The 20,482-nt window shown below is 43.4% G+C and overlaps 1 long non-coding RNA gene across 1 annotated transcript; it reads right to left on the bottom strand.

Annotated features, from left to right (window-relative positions):
- Positions 1-5,042: 5,042 nt before the first annotated feature.
- LOC116275221 lies at positions 5,043-9,161 on the bottom strand. The gene is made up of 3 exons (XR_004184154.1): positions 8,290-9,161; positions 7,830-7,938; positions 5,043-7,526 (listed from the first exon to the last, which is right to left on the bottom strand). It is a non-coding gene; the product is annotated as an uncharacterized LOC116275221 (long non-coding RNA).
- Positions 9,162-20,482: the final 11,321 nt, after the last annotated feature.

The raw sequence follows: 20,482 nt of genomic DNA, 5'->3' as shown, positions 1-20,482 counted from the left end.
AAAATGGATTTTTCCAATCTAAAATAGTTCTAAATGTCCCCTTTTGATCCAGTACACTTTTAGTTACATAGAATACATCCATGCTGATATATATTCTTCCCGACATACATAGTATAATAATAATAATAATAAAACAGTATTGATGGTATACAGGTTTGAGCATCAGAAGACCTAAGAAAAATCCTGGCTCTATGACTCACTACCTGTGTGATTTTTAAGCAACTGAGTCAGTTTCTTTGAGCCTCAGCTTCCTCATTTATCAAGTGGACTCTTTGTATTTATCTCACAGGGTTTTTGTGAGGCTCAAATGAGATTATGTAGGTAGGGGTGGTTTGCTAATATTATTACTGCTGTTCTCTGACATCCCTACTCAACTCTTTCTTAAATTGGAAACACATCTAGATAAGGGCAGAACGGTCTGTGACCATGAGAAGGACGCAGGCATGAGAAAGCAACGATGTCTCCTTAGTCACCTGGGCTCATGTCATCTCATCTTCCAAGACCCAGCCTAAAAATCATCTCCTTGAGAAGATACCCTTGGATTCTCCAGGTCAAAATGAATTTGTCATTGTCCTACACTAGTACCTACCATAAGATTCCTCTCTAGCTATGTGTCACAGGCCCCAGAAACCCCCAGATAATTCAATAGTTAGAAGTTTAACACCTTGTATTAAAATGTAGCTTGGGGAGTAGAGGTTATAAGTGACTATCACTCTATTTATTATATCCACTAAAATAATAAAGACAGTACCTTATATAAAGAGAATATTAATAACATTTACATACTCTGCATTAGCAGTAATGTACATTATATGCTTAACATCCATTTGTTGAAAGAAAAATCTTGAGGCTCTTCTTTCTTGGCTGTTTCATTAAAATAATTTTTCAAAAAGTTTTACTTTTAAATAGATAGTTTGCCCAATAAAAGGAATGTACTTTTCTGCCCGCTTCTCCAAACACTCAAAGCTTTTCTGATTTTGCATCTTGGAGTTGTTGACTCCTGTCGCCCAGCTCTCACTGGTTCCACATAGCGTGGATCACTGAGAAGGTTGGCTGCGTGGAAGTATCTCAACTCCCTGCCTCCTGCACAAGTCATTTAGCCTTTGCTCTGTCCATGATAGTGTCATGCAAATCCCCTGCAGTGAGCCTCTCTGATAAACATCTCTACTTCTTCTCATCTTCCTCCGTAAGAAGGCTCCTCATTTGTGTTGCCTCACTTTCCTTGCTTTCTCCTCCTGGGTTCCACTGAAAATGTCTCCACTTCTCCCCTGCCATTCGTAGCGTCTCCCTTGTTTCTTCTCAGCCCCAAGCTCTGTCTTCTTCCCTCCCCTCCCCGCTAATGACCTCAAATGAGAATGATTCAATGGATAGATACCAGAACTAGAATTCATAAGGGATATGCTACAATTTCATGTAGAGGAAACTGAAGTTCTGGAGGGGTACCAGGGTAATCATCTTTTAGTGTCAGTCTCTCTCTGAGTTGTTGAGGGTGGGGGCTTTAAAAAAAATTTTTTTTTCACTCACCATTTTGTCTTTAGCATCAAATACAGAGCCTGACACATACTGGCTGAGGGAATGTATGCTGGCCAACAGATCACTTTCGCACCCTGGGCTAGTCAATTTCAGTCATATAAAATGAAATTTCTTGGATGTCCTCTTCCCAATTATAATTTCAGGTACTAAATTAGAGTGCTTTAAAAAAAGGAGATACAGGAGACAAAAAAAGCAAAGGAGCTGAAGAACAGGCTCTACCAGCTGAAGGTGGTAGGGGTAGGAGGAGAACCAGGCTGGCCAGGGAATCTTTGCAGAGCAGCCCTGGAGGTTAGGAATGGCTTCATGCACTTAGGGACAAACTTTGGAAATGTGCCACATGCCTCCCCTACAGCTACAGACCCCTCATGCTGTCTCCAGCCTGCTGCCTGCTCTCACGGTGAGAACTGTCTGGGATTCTGACCCTCAGGATGGCTGACTGGTCATGTCCACTACTTGGGATGCAGCCTGGGGTTGGAAGCCCAAGACCAATACGCATCTGCATAGACTGTCCTGCCACGTCTCTCTCCAGGCCCTTTCCAAGGTCCAGTCTCACAGATTCTTGTGAAGCCACGAACACAAATATTCACTCTGAGTTCTGGTTTATCCTCAGCTTGGGTACTCTTCCAGGCTACCCAATGACAAGACAGGCACAATCACAGCCTTTCCGACCCACATGAATGCGCTCTGGGGGTAGGAGAAGACTGTTTTTATGGGAACGAGGCAACACTGTACTGCTTTTTCTCTCACACATGAAAAAAGGGAAAAAGTTGAAAGAAGCTGAGCTTTCAGGACAAGTTAGAGGAGTTGATGTCATTCCATCAGTAGGAGGCAGGCTGTGCGAAGGTAGGGGTGTGTGCAGGGGGAGAGGGAGCGAAGGTAGGGGTGTGTGCAGGGGGAAAGAGAGAGATGTTGAGATTCTTGCCACTGGGGATAACCCCAAACCAAACGTTCAGAGAGAAACCATTTACCTTCACCATTGCGGTTCCTGAAAATGTCCTAGTTAGCCATAGCAAAGTTGTGGATATAGTCACAACAGAATTAACACATGCAGTCATATTAGTCTAGGGTCCTAGAGAAAAAATAATCTCCCCACAGATTATATAGTTACCCCAAGATTCTGTTGAAATCCTGGATCTACCTTTCTGAGGCACTAACTCAATAAAACAATCAACTTGACACTTTTTAAAAAATTAATAAGCTTCATTTTTGGAGTAGTTTTAGGTTTATAGAAAAATTGGGTGTAAAGCACAGAGTTTTCATATACTCTTCTGCCCCACCCCCACAGTTTCCCCTATTAATGTCTTGCATTAATGTGGTACATTTGTTATAATTGATTGGTCAATATTGATACCTTATTTATTATTATATTTTAATTGTATGTCTTTAAATTATATTATTTTAAATAAATTATATATATGTTTTACGATTATATTGATTAAGGTCCATAGTTTATATTAGGGTTCACTCTTTGTGTTGTATATTCTATGGGTTTAGACTAATGTACATGACATATAACCGCCATAATAGTATCATGCAGAGAAGTTTCACTGCCCTAAAAAAATCCCCTATTCATCCTCTCTTCCCTCCCAACTTCTGGCAACCACGGATTTTTCTTTCACTGTCGCCATGGTTTTGCCTTTGCTAGAACACCATATATTTAGCATAATTAAAAATGTAGCCTTTTTGGATTGACTTCTTTCACTTAGTAATATGTACTTAAAGTTTCCTCCATGTCTTTTTATGATTTCATTGCCCATTCATTTTTAGCGCTGAATAATATTCCGTGATCTGGATGTACCATAGTTTATTTATCCATCCACCTACCAAAGGACATCTTGGTTGCTTCCAAGTTTTGGGAATTATGAATAAAGCTGCTGTAAACATCCATGTGCAGATTTTTGATAAACGTAAGTTTTCGGCTCATTTGGGTAAATATTAAGGAGTATGATTGCTGGATCACATGGTAAGAGTATGTTTAGTTTTGTAAGAAACTATCAAGCTGTCTTCCAAAGTGGCAGTACTATTTTGCATTCCCACCAGCAATGAATGAGACTCCCTGTTGCTCCATATCCTCATTAGCATTTGGCATTGTCAGTGTTCTAGATGTAACAATATCTCATAGTTGTAGTTGGCAATTCCCTGGTGATACGATGTGGAGCATCTTTTCATATGCTTATTTGCCATATATACGTCTCCCTTGGTCAGGTGTCTGTTCAGATCTTTTGCCCATTGGCCTTTTTTTTTTTTTTTGTAAAAAAATATAAGTGACCTGGGAGGCCAACCGAGGCAGATCACCTGAGGTCAGGAGTTTGAAACCAGCCTGGCCAACATGGTGAAACCCTGTCTCTACTAAATATACAAAAATTAGCCGGGCATGAGGGCAGGTGCCTGTAATCCCAGCTACTTGGGAGGCTGAGGCAGGAGAATTGCTTGAACCTGGGAGGTGGAGGTTGCAGTGAGCCAAGATTGCACCACTGCACGCCAGCCTGGGCAACAGAGTGAGACTCCATCTCCAAATAAATAAATAAATATAAATAAATAAAAATAAAATAAATTGACATTTTAACTGAATGTTCTAACTGGCAAAATTGACTAGTTGTCACCTCTTCTACAAATAGAGTTTCTTAAGCAACTGCAACAAATAGATGAATTAGACTAGGACACCAAAGACAGACCCAATCTATAGAGATACATAGGATTTTTGTTTTGTTAACTATAGGACATCCAAAACTAGTTTTTCTGGAGATAATCAAGGAACATTTTCTTTTTTAAAAAATCATTTTTATATGCCTTTTTTTCTCATCAAGAAACCAATACATTTTGTGAAAGAAAAATAAAAACTCAAAATGATTTTTTAGGACTGAGTAGAATTATTACCTACAATAGCAAAGCACATGCCAAGAAATCCAACTTTCAGAACAACTGGCTCCCAATTTTCCTACAGAGGAAAATCTTTATAGATCAAATTGTTGAATGGCAGCAGGAATTCTGATGGGGTGCAGCTGGGTCCTTTTGATAAAAATTGGATATTCCTAACTCCAGGCTAGTCTCAGGATTCCCAGGATTGTCCTTTTTGGCCTTCAGGAAAACTCCTTCATGGCTTGTGCTTGAATTTAAGGCTTTCAGGAATGTAAGCGTTCTCCAGCCATCTGGTGTGCCTATTTTAATACTTTGATATGTATTTCCAAGTATCATCCAGAAACATTGTTTTAGTTCATATGCCTAGCAAGAGGATAAAACTGTACCTGTATCCTCACCAATGCTGTGTAATTTAAAAATAAAATCTTTGTTAGTTTGACATGAAAAAGACGCTGAGCCAATGACTCCTCATTTTAATGACTCCTCCTCCTTCTTCCTTCCTTCCTCCCTCCTCCTCCCTCCCTCCCTCCCTCCCCTCCCTTCCTTCCTTCCTTCCTTCCTTCCTTCCTTCCTCCTCCTCCTTCTCCTCCTCCTCCAATGGTATATTTCTTTAGAGAAATGCCAGACCTTTGCCTAAGAGAAGTGGCTAGGACTGTGTCTTTTGTAGCTTCCTGCGAGGGGAGCAGCAACCACAGCAGACAGGGGCTGGTGGTGTATCACTGGGGTGGGTCATAAATGCTCTGTCTGAGAGACCACCTTCCATATTGGGGTATGCTGGAGTAGAAAGGCCCCAGCTAACAAGAGTCTTCAGGGTAGATCCATTATTTGGGGTGACTATATTCTGAGCCCCATAAAAGAAAAAGCCAGGCTTTGGTTTGGTCTTATTTGGAGGGCCCCTTATCACATAATAAGTGTACCTTCATAAAGGTACTCTTTTTCCCCTCATTTCTCCCCTTTGCTCCAACACTGGAGGCCATATAGTGAGTAAAGGGGAAAAGGGGTGTACAGGCAGGTGAGGAACAGTGAAAAAGCAGCCACATTGCCTTTTACCTCTGCAGGTTTCTGAGCTTGAGTTAAGTCTACAGTCAGAATGGGAAGAAGCTCTAAATAGGATGAGGACTAAAGTTTTGATTTTAGATAGAATTTGACTTTTAATAGCTCAAAATGACCAGAAAAGTTAAGGGATCTACCCGAGATTTTATCCAGGCTTGGGGATGCATGGTCTAACATTATGGGTGTAAAATAGCAGTGGAAAAAAGAAAATAAAGTTGGTTTCTGCTTATAGCATATGGAATTCATGTAATAATTTCCTAAAGCCACTGTACCACAGAGGTCTGCTATGGTTTGAAGTTTTATGTCCCCTCCAAAATCCATGTGTTGAAACGTAATTCCCAATGCGATAGTATTAAGAGGTCCCAGGGCCTTTAGGAGGTGATTAAGTCGTGAGAGCAGAGCCTGAGTGAATGGGATCAAACCCTTCTAAAACGGGTTTCCTAATATTTGTCCTCTTCCCTTCCACTCTCTACCATGGGAAGACACAGCAACAATGTGCTATCTTGGAAGCAGAAAGTGGCCCTCCCCAGACACCTATGCTGGCACCTTGATCTTGGACTCCCCAGCTTCCAGAACTGTGAGAAATATATTTTGGTTCTTTATAAATTACCCAGTCTCAAGAATCTTGTTAGAGCAGTACAAACAGACTAAGACCAAGTGCAAAATCAAGATGGTGGCAGGGCCATGCTTCCTCTGAAGTCTCGAGGGAAGGCCTTCCTTGCCTCTTCCAGCTTCTGGTTGCCACAGGTGTTCCTTGGCTTGTGGCAACACCACTCCAATCTCTGTCTCCATCTTCACAAGTCTTTCCTCCGCGTCTGCGTGTCTCTGTGTCTTTGCATGGGATTCTCTTTGTGTGTCTGCATTCAAATATTCTCTTCGTGTAAGAACACCACTCATAATGGAGCAAAGCGCACGCTAATTACATCTTAACGTGATTAAATCACAAAGGTCTTATTTGACAATAAGGTCACACTCGCAGGTACTAGGGGCTAGAACTTCAATATTGTCTTTTATGGGGGGTTACACAACTCAACCTACACAGCCCACCTCGTCAGTGAACTGGCTCCGTGTGTGCTGACCTCTCGGCTAATCTCCACGCCATGGTGCTTTGTGGCCTACTCATGGATAGGCTCATTGTTTCATCTCCTTCCCTCCTTTTCTTCTCAGGCCGTCCCCTGCCTCACTGTCCTGTTAGAGAGTCGATGGAGCGGAGATCACTCTGAGCAACATTCAGCATCAAGCCGATTTCAGCATTTGATGTAGCGTAGGACCCTACTAACTGCATTTAGGTTGTGATCCAATGTCTTTTATGAACATCTGCCTAAAATACCCATAGTGAATCAGGTAGGTGAGAATGGAGATGTCAGCCTGGAAGCAGGATTGAACACAATTTAAATTTTACAATCTGCACTGCATGATATCAGAATGTCATTCAGCAAGTCTTACGTTCTTTGGGGAAAGACAGTGTTTAAAAACAATATTAAAAACATTTTAAAAGTAACATTCCCAAAATGCAGAATCCTATTTCTGAGACAAGAAAAAGAAGACATTTTTTTTTCCCCCAAGTGAATCCTGTGACGTGATTATGTATGATGGGGAAGAGAAATTAAAGATAAGGGGTCCTTGAAAGTAAAACCTCAGCACCTCTGTCCCGAGGGCTGCGGAAAACAGCAGCCCTGGAGTGTGTGTGGTAACAGCTGGGGAAAGAAACTGAGCTTATTCTTCCCAAACTGCGAAGGTTGGGGGAGACACAGAGAATAAATCATTGAGGGCATGATGTGTGGGCAAAGATTAAAATCAGCAATCATCTGATTTTATAATTTTATCATTAAGACACATCAAAAACTGTTACTGCTGGAGGCATATTGGAGGAGATGAGTACTGAACTCAGATGCTGGAGTGAGAAGGTCGTGGAGAAGGAATTACCTTGCTGAACTTAGAGAAAATATTTATTTTCAGACAAGTGTCATATCTTGCAGACTTCCCACAGCCTTCTGCCTCAATTTTCAAATTCAATTGAAATACTCTTGATTTCTTGGCAGATTGCATTCCTTTATCTGTTCATCCATTCATTAATATATCTATCAAGAGGGATTGGATTTAAGTTCATGTTCCATTTCCATGTGACCATAAACAAGTAAAACAGTTTCCTAGTGCATCAGTTTCCTCATTGTAAAATGGGGATAATTGTATGGATCTTATAGGGTTTTGTAGGTACTAAATCAGTTAATACCTATTTGTCCCTTAGCAAGCACTCAATAATGTTTTTAACTGATTTATTGTTAAATAATTTTTAGTCATAGTTTGATTGTAAAGGCAGGCACACATTTAAAATAAAAGCTTAGTTCTCCATTTTGAAAATAAGGGAAGACACTTCTCCTTACCTCTCCCTTTTTGTTTCAGAATTTTTTTCTGTCCTTTTCAAATGTATGTTTGAAATGATGACAAAATAAGCCTCTTGCCAGTTTCACTGAGAAATGTTTCCTCAAGGACCTGGGAAATTTTTTTTTGAAATGTGAGCATTAAATGAGATAGTGCCCCTGTCTCTCAGTTAATGTGAAAGGGTAGACGTCTAATTCAGTGGGCACCTTGTTCCAATTTGCAAAACTACTGCCTGTCATAAAGATGAGAGAAGTTTTTTCTCCTCCAGCTAAAGCCAATTCAAGTAGTCTTTCCATGGTAGAGGTGGGAAGGAGGCAGCTTTTTTTGTGTTTGCTTTTTCTCAGTTGCCTTCAGTGCAAACTATCCTTATGCCAGAGTGGCACATTTTGGGGTGGCATATTCTGAACCTCTTCAATGTGCATCATATTCTGGTTTAATACTTATTGTGAGAAACAAACTCACCTGTCCAAACCCAAAGCATGGACTCAGAGACCCAGAGAACAGCGGAAGTGAGACTTTTAATGATGGTCTTACAAGATTGGGTGTCTCGTATGCAGGCAGAGTTTCAACAAGCACAGTTTCAACAAGCAATTTCTCCCCTAGTGTGCAGGTCCCTCCCCCGGTTCCTCATAGGCTGAGTACTATGGGGTCACAATCTTCCTGGACATCACCTATCGATTGTTAGGCCAGGCCTTTAGGTGTTTTTTATTTTGGTGGGGGGCGGGGAGGGGATTGTCTTGCTGCATTTTGTGGCAGCCCACAATGCATTGCAATTCTAGTTAGCTCAGGGGCTCTTCGACTATTTGACTTAGGACCTAAGTAGCTGGGCAGGCTGATAAGAACAGACAAAGTGAGCTATTTTGCAGACTGGTTAACTTTTATCTTAGACTAAACTTCTTTGGTTTGGGTGAGGGCAACTAAGCCTGGGGGAAGGGGGAGGAAGAGGGAGGCCGACAAGTAGGCATCAACTATTCAAGCAGGGGCCTAATATATCCTGTTTCTTTTGTAGTTTGCTAATCTGAGCCAATTTAAGACAATTTGTCTTGGAAATGGACCACTGTATACATTATTTCCTTCACTTATTCGATAATAAAACCATTTTGTCTCTACTACCTTTGTGGAGAGATTTTCTGAGCTAGGAGAAGACTTTTTATTTCCCTAACACCAACCAATAAAACTTTACTAAGCACCTGCCCTTGCCAGGCACAGTCTTCCTTCTCACTGTAGCAGAGCTGGGAGGCACGATGTGAGGTCACATTCACTGTTTTCCTCCAGGAAGATTTGGACTCTTGTCCAACAGGACACAGCTCAGCTTGCTAGGAGAACACAACCCTGTATCCTGAGGGGCCTCCCTCTCCCTCTCCCTCTCCCTCTCCCTCTCCCTCTCCCTCTCCTTCTCCCTTCCCTCCCCCTCCCTTCCCCTCCCCCTCCCTTCTCCCTCCTTTTCCCTTTCCCTCTTCCTCTCCTCTGTCCACTTTCTCTTAGTCCCTTTCTGCCCCTTTCACTTAACTTAGAAGGCAATTGAATTATTCAATTGGTTTCAGGACTTGTCCTCAGTAATTCTAGTGAATGTTTACTAAATGCTTGCTATATGCCAATTGCTGTGCTGTGCATTTACCTGCATCATCTCATTTAATCTTCAACTAGGACCCTATAGAGTAGGTACTATAATTCTCACCATATTATGGATGCAGAAGCTAATGGAAGCAGATTAAGTAATTTGCTCATGGTCATAACAGTGATGGAGCAGAGATTCATACTCCGGACCCGCAGGCCCTCAACCTCTGCTAGGTGGGGCAGATGTGAGTCATGATGGAATACCAGAAGACATGGGAAGCTCCCAGTGGAAGGTGACACTCAGGGGGTGGGCCAAAGGGAGTGGAGAGGAAGGAAAGGGCTTCAGGGAGGTTAATCTTCCTCCCAACTCCCAGTTCTCCAGAGTCCTTCTCCAGAGAACCACGATTCAGAGGTTCTCATGTCTTTCTCCAGCTGGAGGGGCAGGGTGTCCGGGTGTCCCTTCCCAGGTATCCAGGGCCCACCTACAATTATTGGTTACACTGGGACACTGCAGGGGCCGGGGGTACATATATACAGGGGCAGGCACCCGGCTGGGATGTAACAGAGTCCACTTTCTTGGCTGCTGGCTTAAGGACTGTCCATTGCAGGCCCTGACAGGGGGTGCTGGGGCTGTTGACACCAGGGAGAGGATCATTGGCTTCCCCAGGGCTCCAGGGCCCTTGAAGGAGGCTGCAGGTGGAGAATTGCTGCCAAGGCCACCTTCTTTGCTCTCCTGTCCAACAGGCCCAAGGCAAAGGAGGAAAATTTACAGGATACAAAGACCTAAGTTAAAATCTCAGATTATGCTTCAGCCACACAAGCATGTACATACACCTATGCATCTTTGTCATTTTAAACAGATACAAATGTACAAGCAGACCTCATTTTATTGCAGTTTGCCTTATTGCCCTTTGCAGATACTGCATTTTTTCACAAATTGAAAGTCTGTGGCAACCCTACATCAAGGAAGCCTATGGAGCCATTTTCCCAATAGCATGTGTTCACTTCATGTCTCTGTGTTACATTTTGATGGTTCTTACAATATTTCAAGGCTTTTCATTATTATTATATCTGTCATGGTAATCTGAGATCAGTGATCTTTAATATTACTATTGTCATTGTTTTGGGGTGCCACAAACCACACCTGTATAAGACAGCAAACTTCATAAACATTGTGCTGTCCGACCGCTCCACTGACCAGCCACTCTCTCATCTCTCTCCTCCTCCAGCCTTCCTACTCCCTGGGACACAATAATATTAAAATTAGGCCACCTAATAACCCTATGGTGGCCTTTAAGTGTTTAAGTTACAGCCTCGCATTTCTTGCTTTAATTAAAAAGCTAGAAATGAGTAAACTTTGTGAGGACGTTGAGAGCCAAAGTAGGCTGAAACCTAGGCCTCTTCTGCCACTTAACCAGGCTGTCAATGCCAAGAAAATGTTCTTTCATAAAGGACATGGAAAGTGCTACTCCAGTAAACACAAGAATGATAAGAAGGTGAAACAGTCTTATTGCTGATATGGAGAGAGTTTGAATGGTCTGGAGGGAAGAACAAACCAACCACAACACTCCTTTAAAGCCAAAGTCTAATGCAGAGCAAGGCCTTCACTCTCTTCAATTCTGTGAAGGCTGAGAAGTGAGGGAGCTGCAGAAGAAAAGTTTGAAACTAGTACAGGTTGGTTCATGAGGTTTAAGGAAAGAAGCTGTCTCCATAACATCAAAGTGCAAGGTGAAGCAGAAAGTGCTGATGGAGAAGCTACAGCAAGTTATCCAGAAGACTCAGCTAAGATCACTGATGAAGGTGGCTACACTAAACAACCGATTTTCAGTGTCAGTAAAACACTGTTATATTGGAAGAAGATGACATCCAGGACTTTCATAGCTAGAGAGGTGAAGTCAATGCCTGGCATTTAGGCTTCAAAGTTTCAAGGACAAGCTGGTTCTCTTGTTACGGGCTAATGCAGCTGGTAATTTTAAGTTGAAACCAATGTTTATATGCCATTCTGAAAATTCTAGGGCCGTTAAGAATTGTGCTAAATTGGCCAGGCACAGTGGCTCATGCCTATAATCCCAACACTTTGGGAGACCAAGGTAATAGAAACTCTTGAGGCTAGGAGTTTGAGACCAGCCTGAGCAACATAGTGAGACCACATCTCTACAAAAAACTTAAAACTTACCTGGGCATGGTGGCACGTGCCTGTAGTCGTAATTTCTGGAGAGGCTGAAGCGAGAGGATCACTTCAGCCTAGGAGTTAGTTCAAGGATACAGTGAGCTGTAATAATGCCACCGCACTCCAGCCTGGGTGACAGAGTGAGATGTCGTCCTTTAAAAATAAAAAGAAAACGATGATGAATGTTGTTTTCATGCCTGCTGACACAGCAGCCCGTGGATCAGGAAGTAATTTCTACTTTTAAGACTTACTGTTTAAGATATATATTTTATAGGACTATAGCTGCCATACATAGCGATTTCTCAGATAGATCTGGACAAAGTAAATTAAATATCTTCTGGAAAGCATTCATCGTTCTAGATACCATTAAGAACATTCATGACTCATGGGAGGAAATCAGCATATCAACATAACTGAAGTTTGGAAAAAAGTTGATTCCAACACTCATGGATGACTTTGGGGGCTTTAAGGCTTCACTGGAGGAAGTCACTGCAGATATGGTAGAAATAGCAAGAGAGCTAGATTCAAAGTGGGGCCTGAAGATGTAACTGAATTTCTGTAATCTTGTGATCAAACTTGAACAGATGAGGAGTTGCTTCTCATGGATAAGCAAAGAGAGTGTTCTTGAGATGGCCTCTACTCCTGGTGAAGATGCTGTAGATGCTGTGAACGCTGTTGAAACAACAACAAAAGATTTAGAATATTCCATAAACTTGGTAAAGCAGCAGCAGGATTTGAGAGGTCTGACTCCAGTTTTGAAAGCAGTTCTACTGTGAGTAAAATGTTATCAAACAGCATCACATGCTACAGAGAAATCTTTCATGAAAGGAGAGTCATTTGATGCAGCAAGCCTTATTGTTGTTTCCTTCTCCTCCTCCTCCTCCTCCTCCCTTCTCTCTTCTTCTTAATGGAATGGAAGGAATGGAATGGAAGATCTTCCTCTTCCTTCTTCCTCTTCTTCCTTCTCTTCTGTCACCCAGGCTGGCGTAACCTCACCATAACCTTGACCTCCCAGCCTGCCGCCCCTCCCACCCTGCTAACCTCCTGACTGGCGGCATGCCACAAGAAAAGACAGCTTCTCCATGTTGCCTCGCCGCTTGTTGTCTTATTTTTATGAAATACATTCTTTGTGGTTGTTCATCTTTAAGAAACCGCCATTAATCACTCCTGCTTCCAGCAGCCACCACTTTGATCCATCAGCAGTCATGAGCATTGAGGCAAGACCCTCCACCAGCAAAAGGGTTACAACTTGCTGACAGCTCTGATAATCCTTAGCATTTTTTAACAATAAAGCACTTTATTTTATTTTATCTTATTTATTTTTTGAGACAGAGTTTCACTCTTGTTGCCCAGCCTGGAGTGCAATGGCACAATTTCGGTTCACTGCAACCTCCACCTCCCAGGTTCAAGCAATTCTTCTGCCTCAGCCTCCGTAGTAGCTGGGATTACAGGCACACGCCACCACGCCCAGCTGATATTTTGTATTTTTAGTAGAGACTGGATTTCACCGTGTTAGGCTGGTCTCAAACTCCTGACCTCAGGGATCTGCCCACCCCAGCCTCCCAAAGTGCTGGGATTACAGGTGTGAGCCACCACACCCGGCCCTATGTGATTCATATTATTACGATATTCGCTTTATCGTAGTGATCTGGAATTGAACCCGCAATGTCTCTGAGGTGTGCTTGTACTGGGTTTACTGTCTTCTGCCACTATCCCCATCCCTCTTTTTTTCTTTTTTCTTTTCTGAAGATAGCTTATTGCTATTTCCATATTGGTACTGTAGCTCTGCCTCATTTTTAATCATGGTTCACTTATTGAATGCTTATTATCCTGCTCCTGACAAAATGATGAGGTATGCACATTCTTATCTGTATTTTATAGATGAGGAAACCAAGTTGCCATTTGTTCAAGTCACAAAGCCTTAGTTTACTAGCTTAGGATGTTAGCTCCAGCATGCGGTGATAAAGGAGATAACGTACGTGGAAACTCAGAGCTGCGGCTGATGCAACGTGCCTGCCTCTCAGTAGATGCTACTCTCTCCCTGGAGAAACATTCACTGCTGGGCTCTGGACAGAAATAGAAGGGGATATTGGGCACCATTCCTCAGCCTTCAGCCACAGTAATGTTGGACATGACTGGCTCTCTCTGGCTCAGGCAGCAGTCTTCGGAGGTCACAGAGCAGCCTTTCCAATCACCACTCTGATCCTATTCTTGCCAGGTCAGCAGAGCAGATCAGACCCTCCCAGCCTTCCCCTCTAATGCCGCTCCTCAGAAATGGCTCTCTAGGAACTAACAGTTTCCCAAAGCTCCATGCATCTGCCTGGTGGAAAGGTTCTCCTGCTTCTCCTACCGCTGATGAGATAGGGAAGCCCTGAGCTCGAGCAGCCGCTAATTAGAGTGTCTGTGTGGGGGTATCCACTGCCAACACACCGCTCCTCGGTGCCACCCACTCCTGCCTTGGTGGGGCAGTGAGGGGTTCATGCAGTGGCTGAGGCTGGACCCTTAGGGAAACTGGGCTCTTGTTTTCTTCCTCCACACAGATTTGCTTTCATCTATTTGGTTTTACTCTGAGGATAGAATGAAACGTGGGTGGAGGCTGCTGGTGCCCTCGGTGATCGGACTGCCCCCTCTCCTTCCACCACTCCCTTCATCTGGCTGAAGTCCAGCTGCCTCAGGTAAGGGATCAAAGCTGTTTTGTGTAAGAAAAAGACAAAAGCTGCTAAGAGCTTTGTGAAAAGAGGGTATTTGGTCTCACTCCCTTTCTTTCTGAGTGACAGGGGTAGGTTGTTCATATGGATGAGGACGCTGATCCATGCCAGGGACCTGAGCCAGGAAATTCGGGGCTCTGGAGGATTTCTGATAGGGCCCTGAAGAATTCCCACAAGAAGAGTTAACATTTTATTTATTTATTTATTTATTTATTTATTTATTTATTTATTTATTTTGAGAGTGTCTCACTTTGTTGTCCAGGCTGGAGTGCAGTGGCACAATTATGGCTCTCTCAAACTCTCAGGCTCAACTGATCCTCCCACCTCAGCATCCTGAGTACCTGGGACTACAGGTGTGGGCCACCACACCCGGCTAATTAAAACATTTTTTTTTTTTGTAGAGACAGGGTTCCATGTTGGCCAGGCTGGTCTTGCACTCCTGGACTCAAGCCGTCTGCCTGCCTGAGCCTCCCAGAGCAGTGGGATTACAGGTGTAAACCATGGTGCCCAGCCAAAGTTCACATTTTGGATGTAACAAAGACTCAAATATTCACTAGGTAAAAATGGACCATCCTTTCTTTAGAATGGAATAGTTTTCAGAAGCTCTGCTCAGTTTCTAGGAAAACCCTATGGTGAGGACACCCGTGATAGTGTTTGAGTAAGGACCACGGTGGGTTGGCCCCAGGCCAGTCACTCACTCAACCAGGCCTCCAAGCCAGAGAAGCACAAAGCCAGGGGAAATAATGGCAGCAAACAGATTTGAAATCTAAACTTTTGAGGAGTTCAGCCTGAGGGTATTCCTTTGTCTTGTAATTCTTTGTGAGAACTTATATAAGAACTAGTGGGGTTTTTTGTGTAATTGGGAAGTAAATTGAATTGAATTCTGCTGCAAATGCACTACCCTGAGAATAACAAAGTACACAGATTGGGTGGCTTAAAACTATGAAACTGATTTTCTCACGGTTCTGGAGGCGGAAGTCCAAGATCAAGGTGTTGGGAGGCTTGGTTTCTCCTGAGGCCTCTCTTTTTGACTTGCTCATGGCTATACCATGCTGTGTCCTCATGAGGTCTTTCTTCTGTGCACACATATTGTCTGTGTTTAAATTTCCCCTTCTTATAAAGGTATCCATTGGATTGAATTGGGAACCACCCAAAATGCCTCACTGAACCCTAATTACCTCCTTAAAGACTCTACCTCCGAACATGAAGGTTGGCACTTCAACACATTTTTTGAGGACATGGGAAGAAACACAATCCAGCCCATAATATCCATTAATCTTTATGTATTAAGACACATTTTTCCCCAAAATGGGGATAGAATGTAATTATAATTTGGTAACCTGTTTGCTAAAAAAATTTAAATGTGTTTTTATATGGTAATTTTCTATGCTAATGTCTATGCTAGTTTCTGATTCAAGATTGGTGGCCTAAGTAGATGCATTTGCCTCCCACCCCCTCCTAAGACTGAATTGATAATAAGCGCTCACACGTAACTGGTGCTTACTATGTGCCAGGCACTGTTCTAACTACTTTGGCTGTATTAAATTACAGTCATGCGTCGCTTAATGATGGGGTTAGGTTCTGAGAAGTGAGTCGGTAGGCAATTTCATCCTTGTGCAGATGGAGTGAACTTACACAAACCTAGATGGTGTAGCCTACATACACCCAGGCTGTAATGGTACAGCCTATGACTCCTAGGCTACAGATCTCTACAGCATGTGACTGTATGAATGCTGTAGACAATATGTTACACACAAGTATGTGTGTATCTAAACCTAGAAAAGGTATGACTTTGCTAGCAATAGGAATTTTTCAGCTCCATTATAATCTTATAGAATCACCATTATATATGGTCAACAACTGACATTATATGTGTCTGTTGTCGACCATGAAGTCATTGTATGGAGCATGACTGTATTTAATTTTCACCACATTGTGAGGTAGGTATTATTATTCTTATCTCCATTTTGCAGATGCTAAGAGGTGAAGAGTCTATGATGTCTACCTGGAGTGTTTATAGGCTTCAGGGAAAAGCTGGAAGAGGGAGTGGCTCAGCGGAGCTCCACTACCGCAGGGGTGCCTGTGTCTCTGTGTGCACACCCCGTAGCGTGGTCCTCTCCCACTGCGGGTAGCTGTGTACCCCTGACCTCTGGGGATGCCGTGTGCCCTGGACTCCTGCTGTCCCTCTGGGGGTGCCGTGTGCCCTGACTCCTGCTGTCCCTCCGGGGGTGCCGTGTGCCCTGACTGCTGTCCCTCTTGGGGATGCCTTGTGCCCCACCTGCTGTCCCTCTGGGGTGCTGCCCTGACTCCCTGCTGTCTCAATCAGTGCCGTGGTGCCCTGACTCCTGCTCTCATCCCTGCTGTGCACCTTATACCCAGCACCTAGCTGTGCACCTCATACATGATACAGGTGTATAAATATGTGTTGAAATGTACATACCTTAATATGAGCATCCTGAAAGCCTCTCTAATATAATTATTCTTATATTTTTAAAGGTTTTGAAAACACTTTTAAACTTCCTGGAGATGGAGAGTAAACATTCTCAGTTTAGTGAGTTCCATTTCTGGCCACAGTTGATTATAACATGTTTTTCTTACTAAACGAGAGAAAGGAACTAAAGAAAAGCAGAAACCCCTTTATGCTTCTTCCAGAAAAAAAGAAACAACAACCTTGGCTAATAGGGCTGGACATGGTGGCTTATGCCCATAATCTCAGTGCTCAGGAGGCAAAGGTGGGAGGATTGCTTGAGGCCAGGAGTTTGAGACCAACCTGGGCAAAAAAGTAAGACCCCCATCTCTACCATGAAAACAAAACAAAAAAACCTTGGCCGAGGGCAACAGCATTAGTACCACCATCTCCCTTCACCACTTGCAAAGCATTTTTCAAGCTGTACAGGTTAGGGCCGGAAATGGAAATCGTCGTTCACCTAGTATGAATGACAGTGTTCTCACTGTCCCCTTGCCATCTGACTCCATGTCACACACCTTGTTTCTCCAAGATCATCATCACCCAGGATCGCTCTTCAGCCCAGCAAGCTCTGCAGTCCTCCTCTCGCCCTGCATCCCATCTCACACCCCCTCAGCCCAGCACACACCAGGAAGCCCTCCTCTCCTCTATGCTTTCTCTTTCTGCGAAAGCCCTACAGAAAAGTCCCTTCCACCATGAAGCTTTACCAGACACACTCCCCATCTCTCCCACCACTCAGCCCTTTCTTTGCCCCTGGAGTCCACAGTTTACAGTGCCTGGTTCCTTCGTTGAAGTTATCGACCAGTAATTCTCCTGCTCTCCCTAGCACAGAAACACAGAAGTCAAACACCCATATCACCGGCCCTGAGGAATCCACGTTGTCAGAAACGCGATGCTCACTGTTCCGAGGTGCAGGCCCAGCACCACATTCACATGCTGGAAGGATGCGTTGACATGATGACTGATAGGGTTGTCAACGACTGGACAGTCATTGTCCTTGTCCACCCTTTCTGTTTTACTCATCAGATTTTTAAGAGTTCTGAATCACTGGAATGGCTTCTCAAAAAGAACACTGCAAACATTTACCCTCCTCACTTTAGTGATCAACATATATTCTGATACTAGGTTAATTTTGTTTTTTTAAAAAATACTTATGACTATGGTTTATTATAAAGGATACAACTCAGGAACAGCCAAATGGAAGAGTCAACAGCTGAGTGGAACAGGGCAAGGTCTGGGGGTGGGAGGGTCCCAAATGCAGAAGCTTCTATCCCCATGGAATCAGGGTGCACCTGATGCTTAGTTAACATTTAAAAGCCATTTTGTTGCCTCCTTTTGCATCTGTCTCCTTATTGTGTGGCATAAGAAGAGATCAAGATGTGGCAATGAGATGAATGGCTCTGTCCTCCTGCAGCTCCACCCTCCTGTTTTCCTAGAGCTACTCAGGCTAGATAAATTGATCTCAATCATAATTGTGAAGAGACAGTCCTAATCACACCACTTGCAATTGCTCATCTCTCTTACCAAAAAGAAAATGCCCAGATTCTGAGTGCTTTGCCCTCTCACAAAAAATTTTAAAGAACAACAAAATGTGCATAGCCCTTATTAGCACGGGTTCTCTGTGTCCCCAGGAGAGGACATACTGTGCAGGAAACACAAAGTACTACATTTAGGGGAGTATAAACAGGCAATTCTGAAGAAACAATTTTAAACAAGTAATTGCTAAAGGAACAGAGCTTGAAAGAAAGTTTAAAGAAAGGAAGACACTCACAAGACAACTGATTGCCTAGTGTCGTAGGTCGCTTCGCTTGTCCTTCAGAAAGGAAACGAGACTGTAGCCTCCCTTCTGTTGAACAGATTTGCGACAGGATGGTGATAAACTGCAACTCTCTCCCTACTCAGTCTTCTTCCTGGCATGAAACAGGTGATCTGTGGATCACCATGGGCATCCACAGAACAGTGCCAGCTGTAGGGCACTGTGAAGATGGACAAGCGTTTTCTATCTAGGTGATAACTGTGGTCCGAGCCAATTTGGATCTGTGTGTGTGAAGCCCCAGGCAGACCCCTGAGCCTTGAAGAAGAAAGACAATCTCTTGTCCCTGCAAAGTCTGGGTGCAGGGGGAGGGAGCAGTGAGCAATGGGCAGAAGATGCTTTGAGTAAAGTCCCTGAGAGGGCAGTGGGGTTTGCTGAACCCCTCTTCTAGGCATCCTGGTCAACCCCAACCTGAGAGAAGAGCGGTGGGGAGGGAGCCAGCTTACAGGGCTGCCTGGCAAGGGGTTGAGACACCAGGGGCTGAAATCCAGAGGTGGCAAAGGAGGAACTCTCTTATTCCAAGTCAGCAGATTTACATCTCAGTCTGGTGACCTTGGGTAAATCCCTTCACCCCTTGGAGTCTCAGTTGCTAAACTGCAAAATAGGAGAGTCATCCGAATGACACTAGATCTTTCAAGATAAAACTAGACAACGTGCGTTAAAAACATGTATGAAACTAAACTTACTTTGACCACATGATTCAGCAATCATGCTGCTGGTGTTTACTCAGAGAGGTTGAAAACTTATGGCCACACAAAAACTTGCACACAGATGTTTACAGCAGCTTCATTCATAATTGCTAACACTTGAAAGCAACCAAGACTTCCTGCACTTGGTGAATGGAAAAACTATGGTATATCTAGACCATGAAATATTGTTCAGTGTTAAAAGGAAATGCACTATCAAGCCATGAAAAGACATGGAGGAACTTCAAATGCATATTACTAAGTGACGTAAGTCAATCTGAAAAGGCTACATGCTGTATGATTCCAACTATTTAACATTCTGGAAAAGGCAAAACTATGGAGACAGTAAAGAAATCAGGGTTAGGGAGGGATGAATAGACTGCACAGAGGATTTTCAGGGATGAAACTATTCTGTATGATACTACAGGGGTGAACCATTTGTCCAAACCCATACACTATACATATGTCCAAACACAGAATGTACAGCACCAAGAATGAACCCTAATGTAAACTCTGGACTTCAGGTGATAATGATGTGTCAATGTAGATTCATCAGTTATAACAAATGGACCCCTCTGCTGGGGATGCTCATGGTGCAGGAGGTTGTGTATGGGGTGGAGAGGGGAATGTGGAGAATCCGTACTTTCTAATCAATTTTTCTGTGAACCTAAAACTACTCTAAAAACTAAAGTATATATATGAATTCTCTGTAAAGGAAACTTTATAATTAATTCTGTAGGTGTTATTTCTATAGTAACACCTGTGGAAATAAATGACTATTACTCACTACATGCCACAGACTGCTACTCTAGAAGTGAGCTCCCAATCACAGCTCTTGAATCACACATGCAAATAGGACAATCAGGCTGTAGGAGTGGCGTGGAGATCCCCAGAGGAGGTCCCCCGAAGACTGTAGGGATGACAAGCCTTCGGAAGGCCATGTGTGGTGACTCTGCTTGGGTTCAAATGAGGCCCTTCGCAGGACCCGCAGTCCCACCCCGCCCCCCCCACATGAGAATGCCACAGTAGTACCCAAAGGTTAGGAAGGAAAGCTGGGAGTCAGGTTTTGATCTAAGAGGGAGGGGCAAGGAGCTTTGGCAAAGGCCTGAGGGGAGGAAGAACACCTGGGAAATGCTTGCTGTATGTTTCTTGGAGCCAAGATTTAGTAACCTGCTGGTATTTCTGATTTTGTATTCTTTTCTACCTTCCCTGCCCTCCAAAGAGAATGTTATGTTATCCCCTCAGCATTAAATT

The sequence above is a fragment of the Papio anubis genome, chromosome 6 (genome assembly GCF_008728515.1).
Source record: "Papio anubis isolate 15944 chromosome 6, Panubis1.0, whole genome shotgun sequence".
NCBI classification, from domain to species: domain Eukaryota; kingdom Metazoa; phylum Chordata; class Mammalia; order Primates; family Cercopithecidae; genus Papio; species Papio anubis.
This window is presented reverse-complemented; position numbering and strand designations above follow the sequence as displayed.